This window comes from Ictidomys tridecemlineatus, chromosome 12 (genome assembly GCF_052094955.1).
Source record: "Ictidomys tridecemlineatus isolate mIctTri1 chromosome 12, mIctTri1.hap1, whole genome shotgun sequence".
NCBI lineage: Eukaryota > Metazoa > Chordata > Mammalia > Rodentia > Sciuridae > Ictidomys > Ictidomys tridecemlineatus.
Window position 1 is genome coordinate 22,162,882 of NC_135488.1, and position 16,291 is coordinate 22,179,172.

General features: G+C 42.7%; 1 protein-coding gene across 1 annotated transcript in view; it reads left to right on the top strand.

Moving 5' to 3' along the window:
- The window catches only part of LOC144369109 (acyl-coenzyme A oxidase-like protein), a 354,862-nt gene that overhangs the window by 279,371 nt on the left and 59,200 nt on the right, over positions 1 to 16,291 (top strand). The window lies entirely within an intron of this gene.

Genomic DNA, 16,291 nt, shown 5'->3' on the forward strand with positions numbered 1-16,291 from the left:
GACTCTATATTCAAGTGTCCGTGGAACATAAGCCAAGACAGACTCTAACGTGAACATAAGGAAAACTTCAAACAATTTTTTAAAATCTCAAAGGAAATAAAAATACAGCATAAAGAATGAAAAATTAAAGTACAACACATCAAAGTGGTGGATAATAGTTAAAACAGTGCTGAGAGGGGAATTTATCATTTCCCTGAAAATGAGGAAGAAGGAAAGAAGGAAGGAAGGGAAGGAGATTAATTCCTGGAATTAGTAAACGAGTTCAAGAAGGTCACAGATACATGATCGACACGAAAAGACTAATTACATTGCTATTTACTAGTAATGAACACCTAGACACCAAAATTTTAAAAAAACACAATTTTTTAAAAACTAAATACCTAGGTATAGATCTAACAAAACCCCGGCAGGACTTGAATTCTAAAGAGCTACAAAATTCTGGGGACACTGATCAAAGTAGATGTGTATAAATGGAAAGACGTCTCTCAGCCATCACCTGGGGACATCAGCAGAGGAGGATGAAACTTCTCCCCACATCAATAATAATGTAATTCCCGTCAACATCCCAGAAAGACTTTTCTTTATTGCTGTGGGCAAATATTCTGAAATTTATATGTAAGGGCAAAGAAACTTGAATAGTTAAAACAATCTTGAAAAAGAATAAAGCATCAATCCATCCGGTCTCAAGAAGACAGCCATGCTGGCAGATAGATGCATGCACACATAGATCAGTGGGACAAAACAGACGCACACAGATGTTTCCCAACTGACTGTTGATGGAATGGCAAAAGCAATTTCCAATTTTCTAACAAATGGCACTGCAGTACTTGGACACCCAAAGGCAAAATGAGAGGGGAAGAAACCAAGCACAGAGGGGGCGGAAATGCTCTTCCCAAGAGCCTTGTCTTTGGTGTGCAGTAGGAGTGTGGCGCTAAGCCAGTGTGTTAGTCAGCTTTCCATGACTATAACAAACACCCAAGGTAAATCCACTTATAAAGAGAAAAGTATGATTTTGGCCCACAATTTTGGAGGTTTCAGTCCCAGATTTGGCAGATGTGTTGCTTTTAGGCCTTTTGTGGGGGAGCAGCACATGACCTAGAACTATGGGGGGGGGGAAGACAGGGCAAGAGAGAGAAAGAGCAAGGGCCAAGGTTTCCAATACCTGCTTCAAGGGTGCATCCCACCAGAGGGTCTCCCACTAGGTCCCCCCTCTTAGAGGCCCCGCCCAACTATGCCAAGTTGGGGACCAAGTCTCCAACACATAGGCCTTGGGGGGCATTGCAGATATGAGCTACTGCAACTGATCTACACAGTGGGCAATGCAGGAGCTCCCTGAGAGCCCCCGTCCCTACCCGCCAAGCTGTGCTTCCTGAACCTGCTCATGGCCACTGGACATGGCGAGGCCCGTGCACCCTGACACCACAGGAGAAGGGCAGGGCCAGAGTGTGGCAGCCACAGGACTCAACAGCCAGCTGTGTGATCCTCGAGCCACAGGAAGGCCCTGCCCTGTCGACCTTCCCTCAGGGTCCAGAGCATCAGGGCCCAGCTGTCCCCTCTGCCCAAGCTCACTTAGTATGCCATAAAAGGAGGTCCTGAGTTCCCTTCCCCAGACATTTCTCTGTCTCCTTGGGGCTTGTTGATTTGCTTCCTGCGGATGATTCTCTGTGCTGTTTGCATCCCACCATCTACGGAGGCCCAGATGCAGCTATTTAGTTTTTCATAGGGCAGGAAACAGCCGTGGGTCTGCCTGTCTCTGACCTGTTCCTGATCCCCCGTGACATGTGGCCCATGGTGCACGTGGCCCTCATCACCTCCCCGTGAGGAGGGGCAGTCACCTCTGCTGCAGAACATATGGGCACAGAGAAGCCAGCCCAGGGGTAGGAAAGAACCACCCCTGGCTGGCTCTCCTGCCTCCTGCACACCCACCGCCCCGTGATGGTCCTAAAGAGGGGCTCTACAGACACCGCAGATACCACAGGGATGGGTTTGTTTCATTGGGAAATATCACCAGGCAGTTGGGAAGACAGAGAGACTTTGATCCTGAGCAACCTCCTCTCGGGGGATCAGAGAAAATGACACCAAACTTGATACTCCCCTGCCCCACTTTCAGGTAAAATATCAATAGGACCACCTCACCTGGGGAGACTGGGTGCACCTGGATCTGAGGACCGGGAGGGGAGCCACAGAGGAGCACAGCTCTGGTCCGGCCCAGTCACTGCCCTGTGACTGAGAAGGCCCTGAGAAATTGCAAAGCCAATACTTTTTTGCTAATGCCGACAGAAATTCCTGAAAGTAGGAGGCAGCGCCACTGCTCATCCATTTTCTAAGGCAGTAATGCAGCTCCCCGGTGGCCTGGGTCTGAAGTCGCAGGCAGGCACTTCATCACTTCGAGGGAACCGACTGCTGCTGGGGAAACCCGTCCTGCTCTCACGCTGGGCTTTCCAGGCGGTAATAAGCTTTGTTCATCTTGTCTGACGCTGGAGGACCAACTCAGTTATTTGGCTCCATCTTCCAACTCATTATGCAGCGTGGGCTGTGGATGTGGGCCGCCTGCTCAGCATAAATCACAGGCAACCTCCCTTCCTGCGGTGGTCCCAGTGGGCTCAGCTTCCGGGGAAGCAGGGCTTTCTGAACTCTTCATTTCCAGAGGTGTAAACGGATCCCCTCCCTGCCATGCTGAGCTAGGCATGGGGAACTCCAAGACCCATGAGCCTCCGCTCCTGCCTTCCTGATGGGGTTGTGGTCAAGGACGAAGTCACGTGGCCAAATAATCACAGCCACAGGCGAGAGCGTGAACCACCGGAGTCTGGGAACTCCAGAGGGGAAGAAGCAGCATTCAGTGGAGGGGGATGGGGACAAAGTGACAATACAGAGGCCCTCTGAGAATGTGCCCTTTCAGATAGAGTTTGCCATACCAAAAAAAAAAGGTGGAGATTGGACATAGAAGATGACACATAAACTCCAAATATAGTCACGTGTCCTCTTATGCAGGAGGGACTCATTCTACGAAGTCATTGTTAGGCAATTCTGTCTTTGTGTAAACATCGTAGAGTTGCTTACACAGACCTAGATAGTATAATCCAGTCACTCCATGTGGCTCTCTGTGCAATCAAAGAGATTCATGAACCTGCTGCTAGCCTCACAGTTTCACAGTCAATTTTGTTTTTATAAGTAGAAGGAATGCATTCCTTCCTAAAATAATGATGGAAAGTATAGAACAGTAGGTACCTAACCAGCAACAGTCATTTGTTAGGAAGATCAAGTGTTTTGTACTGTACGTAATGACACATACATACCTGTTATGGCTTAGATATTAGGTGTCCCCCCAAAACTCATGTGTGTGACAACGCAAGAAGGTTTACAGGAGAAATGACTGGGTTCTGAGAGCCTTCATCTAATCAGTGCCTTAGTCCCCTGATGGAGTGACTGAGTGGTAACTGAAGGTGGGTAGGGTGCCACTGGAGGAGGTGGGCATGGGGGGCGTGCCTTTGGGGTATGGATTTTGTATCTGGCGAGTGGAGTCTCTGTTTCCTGATCATCACATGAGCCACTTCCCTCTGCCACACTCTTCCGTCATAATGGTCTGCCTCACCAAGAGCCAAGGAATGGAGCCGGCTGTCAATGGACTGAGACCTCTGAAACCGTGAGCCCCCAAATAAACTTACCCTCCTCTAAAATTGTTCCTGTCAGGTCTTTTTGATCACAGTGACTAAAAGGCTGATTAAGACAATGCTTTCTTGTACCTGGCAGCACAGTGGGTTTTACAGCAGCGTCCCCGTGACTGTGTGGGTAAGGCAGTGTTAGGGTGTCTCTAGTGTCCCTAAGAGATGGGGTTTTTCCAGCTTGTTTATGATCTACATGTGGGACCATATGTAGTCTGTGGTTGACTGAATGTCCTCAGGTTGCACATGACTTGGAGTTTTAAAATAATCGTGCGTTTTAAAAAAACAAAATGACCTTGCTCAGAGATGTCTGGTACTATCAATTTTGACGTGTGTAGATTCACGTAACCACTCCCACCATCAGGATATCATGTGTTTTAGTCGGCTTTTTTGCTGCTGGGACCGAAAGACCAGAACAACTGTACAGAAAGAAAAGTTTATTTAGGGACTCACGGTTTCAGGGGTCTCAGTCCATGGAAGACTGGCTCCATTCCTAGGGGGGCTCAAGGTGAGGCTGGACATCATGGCAGGAGAGGGTGGCAGAGGGAAGCAGCTCACAGGGTGATCAGAAAGCAGAGAGGGACTCCACTCCCCAGATACAAATATATACCCCAGAGCCACGACCAGTTCCCCCCTCCTCCAGCCACACTCACCAATTCAGTCATCACTCAGTTCATTCCTATCAAGGATTTAATTCACAGATTGGGTGAAGACTCTCAGACCCCAGTCATTTCTCAGAACCTTCTTGCATCATCTCACACATGAGCTTTTGGGGGACACCACATCCAAACCACAACACCATGCCACTAAGCCATCCTAAAAAAAAAATTCTTAATGTGGAGGCTTTATAACCACCCTCTCCCCCTTCTGCCAGCCCCTGGAAACCCTGGGGTCAGGTCTTCATCACTAGTTCTATCTCTTTGGGAATGTCATATATACGGAATTGCACAATTTGGATGCTTTGGGCCCCGGCTGCCTTCACTCAGGACATGTCTGAGATTCGGCCATGGTGCTGCCCTAGCACTAGCTCACCCCTTCCACTGGGCACCAATTTGTTCATCCATGCACCCATGGAAGGCGCTGATTGTGTCCAGCTTGACTGTCTGAGCAGAGCTACCCTAGGTGTCGCTCACAGGTTGTTATGTGCACACACACTTTCACTTCTCCAGACTGGAGCTGCTCAACCATGGCACCTCAGTTTGGATCTTAAGTGTCCCTCTGTGTTAAAGACTTAGACCTACTTGGTGCTACTGGGAGGTGGTGGAAACTTTGAGAGGTAGGGACTATTAGAAGGCTTTAGATCATGGGGTGGGGGCACACCCTGGTAAGGGGACTGTGGAATCCTAGTCTCTTTCTTTCTCTCTTTTGTGTCCCAATTATAAGGTGAACTGTTTTGCTACATGATGGGCTCCTGCCATGATGTGCTCCCCACCCCACCAGAGACCTGAAAGCAATGAGTCCACCCAATCATGGACTGAAACCTCCAAAACTATGAGCCCAAATGACCCCTTTCTCTTTATAAATTGATTATCTTGAGTATTTGTTACAGTCACAGAAAGCTGACTAACGCATTTGGCACATCCAGCTTTGAAATTCTGGACTGATCGTTTATTGTGGGGGCTACTCTATGCATTGCATTACACTGTTGATGTCATATTTAAGAATTCTTTGTTTAACTTCAGGCCCTGAAGATTTTCTATCATGTTTTCCTAAAAGTTTCATAGTGTGCTGTGGTGAGCCGTTCCTGCGGACTGTGGTCGCCATTACATGATGGCGCTGGCTCCGTTGTGGTCTGTGAAGGACAACTCCATATCAGAGAGAGTTGGCGTGTTCCCAGCTCCTTATCAGAGAAAGTTGGCGTGTCATTTTCTAGCACCCTGTGAGAAGGGTACACGTGGCAGCTTTGCATTGGGGTTCGAGGTGCTTTATTAAGGCTGGGAGGGGCATCCAATGATTATTCCGGGGATTAGAAGAATCATTAGAAGAATATCAAGGGCCTGAATAAACTGCTGAAAGAAGATTCCTGAGTCGCGTCTTCCTTGCGGGCAAGGGGGTCGTGACAAGTGGTGCCGAGACCCGGGAGAAAAGAAACAAAGAAACACCCAGGAACCAGAACTTTCAGCAGTCAGGGAGGCGCGCCGGTAAGTCCCAGGATCGCGCGGAGCCGCTGTGGATCCCTGAACGCCTGACAAGAAGAGTCTCGAGATCTACTAACCAGCAGCAGGAGGTGCCACAACAGTCCCATGATGAGGAGCTTCATTCTGATGAGTGCTCTGGCTCTGATGCTGGTGCCAACGGTACAGATGGCACCAATGCAGTGGTGGGCAGTGGCACGGGCATGGCCAATGCCAATGCCAGTTCATAGTAATTCTAGTGTCCTCCCCACTCTTTTTTCTACCTCATGTGAGATGTCTGCTCCTTGTACCTCTCCTAGAGGGGACATGGAAAATATTTTTAATCAGTCTCAAGTTAATCTCACAGGAGTTTTTTGTTTCAGCCTTGGGAACACTAATTGTATTAGCCTTAAGACCAAAAATTTGACTAACTGGGAGGACCCATTGCGGTCCAGTCGAGTCTCAGGGAGTATTCTCAGTGCTGTATTGAGCCAAGTAGTTTCAGGGAAGCAATCAGGCTCAGGGACCCCCGCAACTAGCTCTGTTTTAAACATAACTACTTTAGCTATTATCTCCGAGGTATTGATCCCAATGCCTCCTTCTTCTAATAGTACTTGCTATGCCACTCATTTCAAGGCCTCTCCTTACTGTACCCCTAATTTTGGTTTTCCCCCGACATTTATGCCTTGTCAGGATCATTCTTGGGAGAAACATCAAGTTGCTAAAGGTTTCTCCTTTTCCCCCCCTCTGAAGAGATATGTTTATAACTTTAACAACAATGCCAACTCCTCTACAGGAACAGGTTGGTCCTGGTTTCAATGGCTCATTTCCAATGAGAAGGGGGCTTCAGCCGATATTTCCGCATTGGCTCAATAACTAGGAGCCAAAAGTTGGCTGGCTAATGTTTCTGGCACTACTAAGGAGAGTGAACGAGGTAATAGGCTTATATCTGTTTCGTTCAACTCTCTGTTACATTATGCCACATTGCCTCCTGCAATGGTCTGTATCCAATCCCCGTTCCTGTTCCTTTTAGCTAATCACACCTCATCGGGGATGCTGGATTGTTCTATTATTACCTGTTTCTTATCTGAGTGTTGGAATGGTTCTTGGACTGTAGCAGTAATTATGAAAATTCCAACTTTTGTCCCAATCCCAGTCACTGCGGATCCAGATAAATTTCCTATTGTAGAGCTACTTAGAGTCCGCAGAGATTTTGGAATCACAACAGCTATAGTGACAGCCGTGGCGGCATCTGCTGCTGCAGCAGTTACGGCCGGAGTGGCCATGGCCAGTCAAGTACAAACTGCTGCCACTATTAATCAAGTTGTTCAACAAACGTCCACTATACTTGAATCACAAAATGCGATTAATCAACATATTTTGTCAGGGATTTTAACTACCAACCAGAGAATAGATTTTCTTCAAGCTCAGGTAGAAGAATTGGCTGACCTAGTACTTTTAGGCTGCATTGACCAACGTGCACATTTATGTATAACCTCTGTCAGATTTAATGATTCCAGAAATGCTTCCCACATCATTGGTGGATATCTGGCCGGAAATTGGTCCATGGAAGCGGAAGACATGATCCAGTCTCAACTAACCCAGATAGCTGTCTTGAATAGTACCCGTGTCGATCCCGTGACTCTGGGTCAATTCACCAATTGGATATCTTCTGCTTTTTCCTTTTTTTAAGAGTGGGTGGGAGTAGGCATTTTTGGTTCACTGTATTGTTTTGGTATGTTCCTCTGTTTGTGGTTTCTCTGTCGCCTTAAGGCTCGTAGTGCTCAAGATAAGGCTATGATCATACAAGCTCTTGCTGCTTTAGAAACTGGCAACTCGCCACAGGTCTGGCTTGCGCATCTTAAGCACTAAACTTTTGACATGTCTTTCCTCGTTATTCTCTTAGTGTCAGAAAGCCCTTGCACTCTGCCGGTCTTGCTACCATTGCACGCAGATGGGTTTCTACACTAGTGCCTTTGACATGGTCGTTGCACCCCAAGTTATTATAACATTGCACTGGGTACGACATGTCCTTCTTTTGTCTTTCTCTTAGTGCTGGAAAGCCCTTGCACTCTGCGGGTCTTGTTGCCATTGCACGCAGAAGGGTTTCCACACTGGTCTTTATCTATCACTTTAAAGTCCGTGCCTTTCTTTCAGGGTGCTGCCAACTTGTTTGTAGTTGTACCTCTGCATGGCCACAGTTCAACCTCAGCTATTCCCTCTTACTCACCATCGTCACGATACAGGATGCGAGGCAAGGCACTGCACTTGAGTGATCCATTGAGAAGAGGGACCTCAAGGGGAGCATGTCCTATTGCATGCGGGTTTGACGTGTCTCCGCCCCGCCCCACGAAAAAAGGCGTCGGCTGATATGGTGTCAGGTCTGGGGAAGGCGCCCCCTGGGGCTGGCCCATACTATGCAGCCACTTTTGCACAGTGGGATAGGACCTCTACTCTCGCCTGTATTGTCTTAGTGAAACAAAAAGGGGGAGCTGTGGTGAGCCGTTCCTGCGGACTGTGGTCGCCATTACATGATGGCGCTGGCTCCGTTGTGGTCTGTGAAGGACAACTCCATATCAGAGAGAGTTGGCGTGTTCCCAGCTCCTTATCAGAGAAAGTTGGCGTGTCATTTTCTAGCACCCTGTGAGAAGGGTACACGTGGCAGCTTTGCATTGGGGTTCGAGGTGCTTTATTAAGGCTGGGAGGGGCATCCAATGATTATTCCGGGGATTAGAAGAATCATTAGAAGAATATCAAGGGCCTGAATAAACTGCTGAAAGAAGATTCCTGAGTCGCGTCTTCCTTGCGGGCAAGGGGGTCGTGACAGTGTGAGTCAAGATTTGCTCATCTTTTAACTACTGATATTCAGTTGTTTCAACATCGATATCCATTAAATTCCTTTTGCATCACTGTAAAAATTACTTGGGCTTATTTGTGTGGGCCTGTTTCTATTTTATTCATTTTATTGATGTATCCAGTCCTTGACTATGCTATCTTTATAACTATAACTTTATACTAAGCCTTAAAATCAAATAAGGTAGTTCCTCTGACTTGATTATTTTGCAAATATTTTAGCTATTCTAGTTTCTTTTCTTTTTCATATAAATTTTATATTTCTGTTGAATATTTGAGCAAAAAATTTTTTTTCTGTGATTTTGATTTGAATTGTGTAAAATCTATGGATCAGATTTTGATTGGAATTATGTCAAAACTATGGGATAATTAACAAATGTACTCCAGCAACTTACAATCCATTTTGTTGGTTCTTTGATTTCTTTCATAAGCATTTTAACCTATATGAGTCTATTTTTTGTTGCTAATAACACAATACCACAGTCTGGGTAAGTTATAAATAAAGAGGTTGATTTGAGTTCATGGTTGAGTCCTAGGTTAGTGGGCCACATCCTGTTTGAATGCAGTTTTTCCCCTTCAAAATTAATGTTAGAGTTTAATCCCCATTGTGAGGTATGTTCTTGCTGGTAGAGTTCCAGAAAAGCACAGAGCATTGTAAGTGATAGACAGGGAGTACATTTGTGTATGTGTATCCTTTGATCTCTCTTTCTCTTCTTAGAAAGCCACCAGTGTTCAATAATGAGGTCATCACCTTTACAACCTTATTTAATCCTAATCACCTCCCAAAGGACTCACCTCTGCCCATCAGTCAGATTAGGTTCCCACCTTTGTAATTCCTCACAATAGGGATTAAACTCTAACATTAATTTTGAAGGGGAAAAACTGTATTCAAACCAGAGTGATATCTAAGTATTTTATTTGGGGGGAAAATATTGTAAAATGTACATTTTTTTTAAAGTTGGCTTTCTTGTTGTGTGTTGCTAGTATCTAGAAACATAATGATATTTTATGTGTTAATCTTATGTCTTGTGATTTTGCTAAGCTCACTGTTCATTCTAGAGGATTTGGGGTGTTTTTTGGGGGAAGGGAGGGTTCTTGTGACTTTTCTATGCAAACAATTATGTTGTTTATGAGTAGTTTAATTTTTTCTTTACAATTTCTATGCTTTTCTCTTCTTTTTCTTGTTTTATTGCATTAGCTAGGACTTCCAGTATGATGTTGAATAAAAGTGATGAGAATTGACACTAGAAATCAATAACATAAATTGTATCTTAGGCAGAATGTACTCAGGTATTTTTTTTTTGCCACTAAGTATTGTTTTATCTGCAGGGTGTATGTGTGTATTCTCTTACTCTTGTGGGTATCCTTATTCAAATTGAGAAAATTCCTTACTATTCCTATTTTCCTAGGAGTATTTTTAAAGGATGAATGAATGTTGAAATTTTTAAAAATATTTTTCATTGTAGATGGACATAATACCTTTATTTTGCTTATTTAGTTTTATGTAGTGCTGGGGATCAATCCCAGGGCCTCACACATGCTAGGCAAGTGCACTACCACTGAGCCAAACCCCAGCCCAGCTTTTTCTACATCAATTGATATCATCATATTTCTATTTTCTTTCTTTAGGTTGTTTACATGATGAATTACAATGTTGCACTTTTTAGCATGCAATTTATCCTGCATTTCTAGAACAAAGTCCAATTGGCCATATGGTATATTATTCTTTTTTAAATTGTTGCATTCATTTTGTTAATAGTTTGAAGGCAGGGTTCTGTCTATGTTCATGAGAAACACTGGGATTTAGTTTTCCTTTTCTGTACTATCTTGTCCAGTTTTGTTACCACACCAATGCTGGATCATAACATGAATTAGAAAGGGTTCCCTCCTCTGGCATTTTCTGGGAGAGATTGTATAGAATTGGTGTTATTCCTTGTTTAAATGCTGGGTAGAATTCTTCAGTAAAATCATCAAGGCCTAGTGATTTCTTTTTCACAAACTTTTAAAACTATAAATTCAACTTCTTTCATTTATGACTATTTTTGTCATGTATTTCATCTTGTATGATTCTTAGCAACATGGTATTCCAGGAATTGCTTCATTTAATCTAAGTTTATAAAATTATTCATAGCTTTTCCTTCATATCCTTTGGTCTCTTTGGGGCTGCAGAGCTTTCCTCTATTTTATTCCAAATATTAATCATTGGTATCTATTTTTATCTTTGTAAACTTATTAGAATTTTATCAATTATATTTAATCTTATTAGCTTTGTTTTTTTTTTTCATTTATTTGTTTCTATTTTTATTTTCATTAATTTCTCTTCTAGTATTTGTTTTCTTTTTGTCTAGTTGTTCTGGGTTTATTTTGTTCTTATTTTTTGTAGGTTCTTGAAGTGAGAGTTTAGGTTATTGAATTTAGACTTTTCTCCTTTACTGTTTTAAGCATCTCCTGTTATAAATTGCTTATGAGTACAACTTTCCTGACACTCCACAACTATTTATATGCTGTGTTCTAATTACTCCTGAGACTCTTGTCTTGATCCATGAATTATATAGAAATATGTGGTTTAATATTCAAGTGTTTAGAGATGGTCCTGTTATCTTTATGCTCTAGTTTATGAGCCCTAGTTTAGTTCTATTATAATTATGGAACATATCATGCACTATTTACATTTCTTTACTTGTTAAAATTTTTCTTATGATTTAGGATATGGTCTGTCTTGGTGACTGTCTCATGTGCCCTTGAATGAGTATCATGCTGTTGTTGGGTGGAGTGTCAGTCCAATCAAGTGGGTTGATGATGTTGCTCAGTTCTTCTGTGTCCTGCTAGCATTCTGTCTGTCAGCCCTATCAGCGGGCACCCTCAGTTCTACAGGTGAGTGATACTGACCCCTCCACTCACACTGGAGGACTCGTCTACTTTCCCCCCAAGTTCTATCTGGGCTTTGTACCATGGATTTTAAATATGTGTGTGCATCCACACTTAGCCTTACTATGACTACTTGTATCAGTAGCCTTTTTATCATTTTGTGATTCACTCTTTATCTATGGAAGTTGTCTTGTTTTCCTTTCTCTGAAACCTGCTTCATCTGATGTTAGAATAGCCAGTTCCTATGGATAAGTTTTTGCATAGTGTATCTTTTTCCATCCTTCAACTTGCTTCTACCATCATATTTGAAGTGATTTTTCTTAAATACAACTTTTAAGTTCTTAAAAAATTCATTTTGAAAATCCCTCTTTTGATTAATATGTTCAGACTAATTACATTTAGCATGATTACTGATATGATCAGACTTAGGACTGCCTTTTTATTGTTTATTTGCTGTCTGTTTCCTTCATTCATTCTTCTGTTGTTTTTTTTAAAACATGTTGCATTCATTTTCTATGATTGCTTGATTGAGTTAACAAATTACCATAAAGTTGATGGAATAAAACAAACAGAAATTTATTCTTTCATAGTTCTGGAAGCCAAAAGTATGAAATCAGTATCACTAGGCCAAAATCACCATGTTGGCAGGATCCTGCCTCCTTTGAAGTCCCTGAGGGAGAATCCTTCCCTTGACTCTTCAGGGTGCGGCGGCTGCTGGCATCCTTGACTTGTGGGCAGCCCTCTCCAGTCTCTGTGGTCACACTGCCGCCTCCTCTAGAGTCCATGAGGACACATGTGATCACAGTGGGACCCACGCAATAATCCAGAGTAACCTCTGCACTTGAAGAATTTTAGCTTGATCACATTTGCAAATATCCCTTTCCTCATAAAGTAATGTTTGCAGATTCCAAACTTGATCTCTGTAGGTGACTATTTTTTCAGTCTATGACACACACCTTTTTTTGGACTACTCAACAGATCAGAATTTCATTTTGATTTCTCCACATCCCTTTGTATTTACCTTTTTCTTTTTAGTGGTTGTTCTAGGGATTACGATGCACATACTTAGCTTTTATCGTCGAGCGAGAGTCAACACTTTGCTCTTCAGTTGGAAGGTGGCAGCCTCGCCACCTTTGTCCTCCTTAGGTGATAGGTATCTTCTGAGCCCATACATTGAGAACCACAGCAGACAGCATTATAGGTTTTGCTTTCAATCATACTTTAGAAGAATTCAAGAAAACAATCGTCTATCATATTCACTTTTTTTTTTTTTTACCATTTCTGTTGCTCTTCCTTCATTCCTGATAGACACTTTTTATTTCTGTTTCTTCTTCCTTTTTTTTTTTTTAAGCAGGATGTTTGTGACAAATCTGTTTTTCTTTACTGGCAAATTCTTTATTTCATCTTTATTTCCAAAGGACATTTTTACTGGACACAGACTTCTAGGTTGACAGTTGCTGCTTCCCATAGATTACAGATGCTGTGCCATTTCTTTCTGGCCTCTGTTGTTCCTGGTGAGAAATCTGCTCATTCAGATCGTTCTTTTTCTAGAGTTAAGGCATGGTTTTTTCCTCTGCTGTTCAGAGTTATTTTCAGCTTCCCTATTTTGGATTACGTGTCTGGATGTGGATTCCTTTGTACTTCCTCTGGAGTTCTCTGAACTTCTGACGTCTACACGTGGGTACTACGTCTTCTGGTGCTTTTCATGTCCCACCTTCTCTCTCCTTCCCTCCCATGATTCCAGTGACATGGAACTTCAACCTCTGCTTCTGGTCCCACAGCTGCAGGTGTTCCAATCTACTTTCTCTCTGTTGTTCGAATTGGGTAATTTCTAGGATTCTATTTTTCTATCTTCTAATTCATTGATTCTTTCTTCTGTCTCCTTTGTTCTACTGTTGCACTTTTATTTTGATCATCATATTTTTCAGTTGTAACATTTTTTATTTGGTTCTCCCTTATATCTTCCGTTTCATTACTGAGACATACTGTTTTACATTTGTTCCAAAAGAGCATGAGATTATTGTTGGAGATTTTTTTCCTAATAGCTTCTTTAAAGTTTTCACCAGATAATCTTGTGTCCTTTTTGCTGTTGATACCTTTTCCGATGCAAGTTCCATTTTTCTTTTTATTGATCTGCTGAAAATTTTTGGATTTTTCCAAGACATTTAAAAACATATGAGATGCTGTATTTTGTGTAAATGCTGTAGTAGGTGGTGTGCTGGGTTATGTTGGGCTGCAGGTTTCAATTCCCCCTCTGCTCCCTATGGCTGCAATGTCCGTCTCCTCTTTAAAGCCCTGGCACCACTCTTCAGATGGCCTGGGGTATGCAGCACTCACCAGTCAGGCTGGCATCTGGATTCTCATCTGTCTGCTAGTTCAGTTTTCAAAGTCTTCTACATGCTAATTAGCAACAAATTCATGCTTACAGGCCTGGAGCTGAGCTCAGAAGTTCATAAACAACTTTATGGGCCTCCTTTCCCCACGTCACCAGCTTTTATGACCTCCCTGGTACTGTCTGATTCCTTGGGGCTCTTTTCCTCCATTCTCCAAGTAGAAAGCTGGGGTGGGTTATCCTGACCTGCTACAGGACAGCAGCACGGGGACTAGAGGGAAAAAGGAAAATCTCACCTCCAGTTGGGCAGTGCGTTGAATTCTGGTCTTCGTCTCTGATCTGCTTGCCACTGTTTATTTTTTAGAGTCCTCAAGTAGCTTCTCCACACACACTTTTTAGGAGTTGTGGCTGCATTCAATAAAGGAAATGAGGGCTGTCATCTAGTTTATGTCACCCAGAACCAGAACCCATAGACTGTATCTTTGAGTAACCTGGTTATGAAATTTAAAGAGTGGAGTTTTCGTAAAATGGTGGGCAAGGCTTGACAAATTTGTAAATGACATGACATAGCAGGTGACTGAATCACAATTCATAGAGATTTTGAGGGGTTCAAGTAGGTCATATCAACAAGATGACTTTAAAAGAACAAATTTAAGATCTTCCCCTTAAGGATGCTTGTGTTTGTGTGTGTGTATTTATAATACATATTTATATGTGGCATATAATTATGTAGCATATGATATATATTTATATATGGATTATCTAATACATATATGTCTATATCTATATCTATAGATAGATAGAGATATATGAATTTTATAAACACACACACACACATATATAAGTTGAAAACAGTTCAGAGGGTCCAGGCTTAGTGAGAATGTCAAATGATCAAATGTTTGATAGATACCAAATATCCATGATACTCTTACACTCATTTATTTTTTTTTAAAAAAAGATATTGCAACAATAAAAGCAAACTTCACCTTACTTTGCATATAAAAGTACAGAGTCTAATTTCTGGACAGTTGCAAACACTGCAGTAATGAGAAAACTGACACTGCATTTGCTTCTTTGGGTTCCCTTGAAGAAGAAAACTAAACATCTAGAAGAAGCTACCAGGTCCAAGATGGTGCAAGAATGGAGATTGTGTGGTGACAGGAAGGTGACACTCTACCAAGGTTGAGAATCATGAAGGAAGAAAGACCACGTGAAGATGTGGAAAATATTGCTAAGATTTTCAGTAGCAGCTCCGGGTTCTGCATGTCCCTCTCCTACATCTGGCCCATACTTTAAGAAATTATTAAGCTCTTTTTCATTGATCCTAACATGGATGTGTGGGGTTTTTTGTTGTTGTTGTTAAACGCTGGCAGATGCAGGATTCTGGATTGGGTGAGGTGAACGAGATGATTTCTAAGAAGTCTTACACTTACTTCTGTGGCCCTGGATTTCCTATCACCCACCTCACAGAGTGACCAGGGTAAATTTTCCACATATAGGATCCCCTAGCAGATGTTTTTGGAGTATATATGAAGTTCACCGAGAGACTTGTGATTCAGTTGGCCACACAATGTACACAATTTATTGTTTTTATAGGAATCTGTTTGGGGGATGAAGGGCAGTATCTTTCAGTGACTCTCATGGCATCTGCAGGGTGAGCCGACACCTTCCCTGCTGTCACTAGCAAAGCATCCACAGCCAGACCATGGCAAGGTCATTTTGTAAAGGGCTGCTAAGCCACCCTGACACTTCTTAGGAAGACCCAGTGGTTGAGCCTCTTCATAATGACACCATCCCAAGGATGTCCCAGAACCTCAAGAAAGGAAAGAGGGACCGTATTGTCCACAGGACTGTGAGGCACACAGCTCCTGAGTCTGACCATCCATAGAAGACTTGTTGTCTTCTGACCTGAAGAACTTCTCCACTGGAGGCTTCCAAACAAGAGGGGCTTATTGTTGCTTGACTTGACATTGAGATTATTCAACTTCTAAGGAGTCATCGGCTTTCAGAGGGATGCAGTGAGAAGTTTATGGATGAAATGATACAACTTAGGTTTGTCCCACAGTAATACATAAGGGACAATGGAGGGTGGGGATGAAGCAAGATGTCCACGTTTTGCAACTGTGGAAGCTGGGGATGGAGCTGGTCCATCATAATATGCTCCCCAATGCTGTGTGATTTAAGGTTATCAAATATTAAAAATTGGATGAATAAGCAATTAAATAAAAAGTCACTGCTTTCTACAGTAAAATTTATTTATTGTTGCTTGGTGGGTGCCCATGATATCATACAGGAGCTCTGTGTGTCCTAAAAATGTAATAGGGAAAGCTACTGAAACAAAGTGTAAATGAAGAATGCTGTTACTTATGAGAGTTTAATCAAACCATGCTCTATGGAAAATATCAAGATGGTCTTATTCAGAATGTACATTTAAGTTAGTCTTTCATCAAACGAGATGGTGA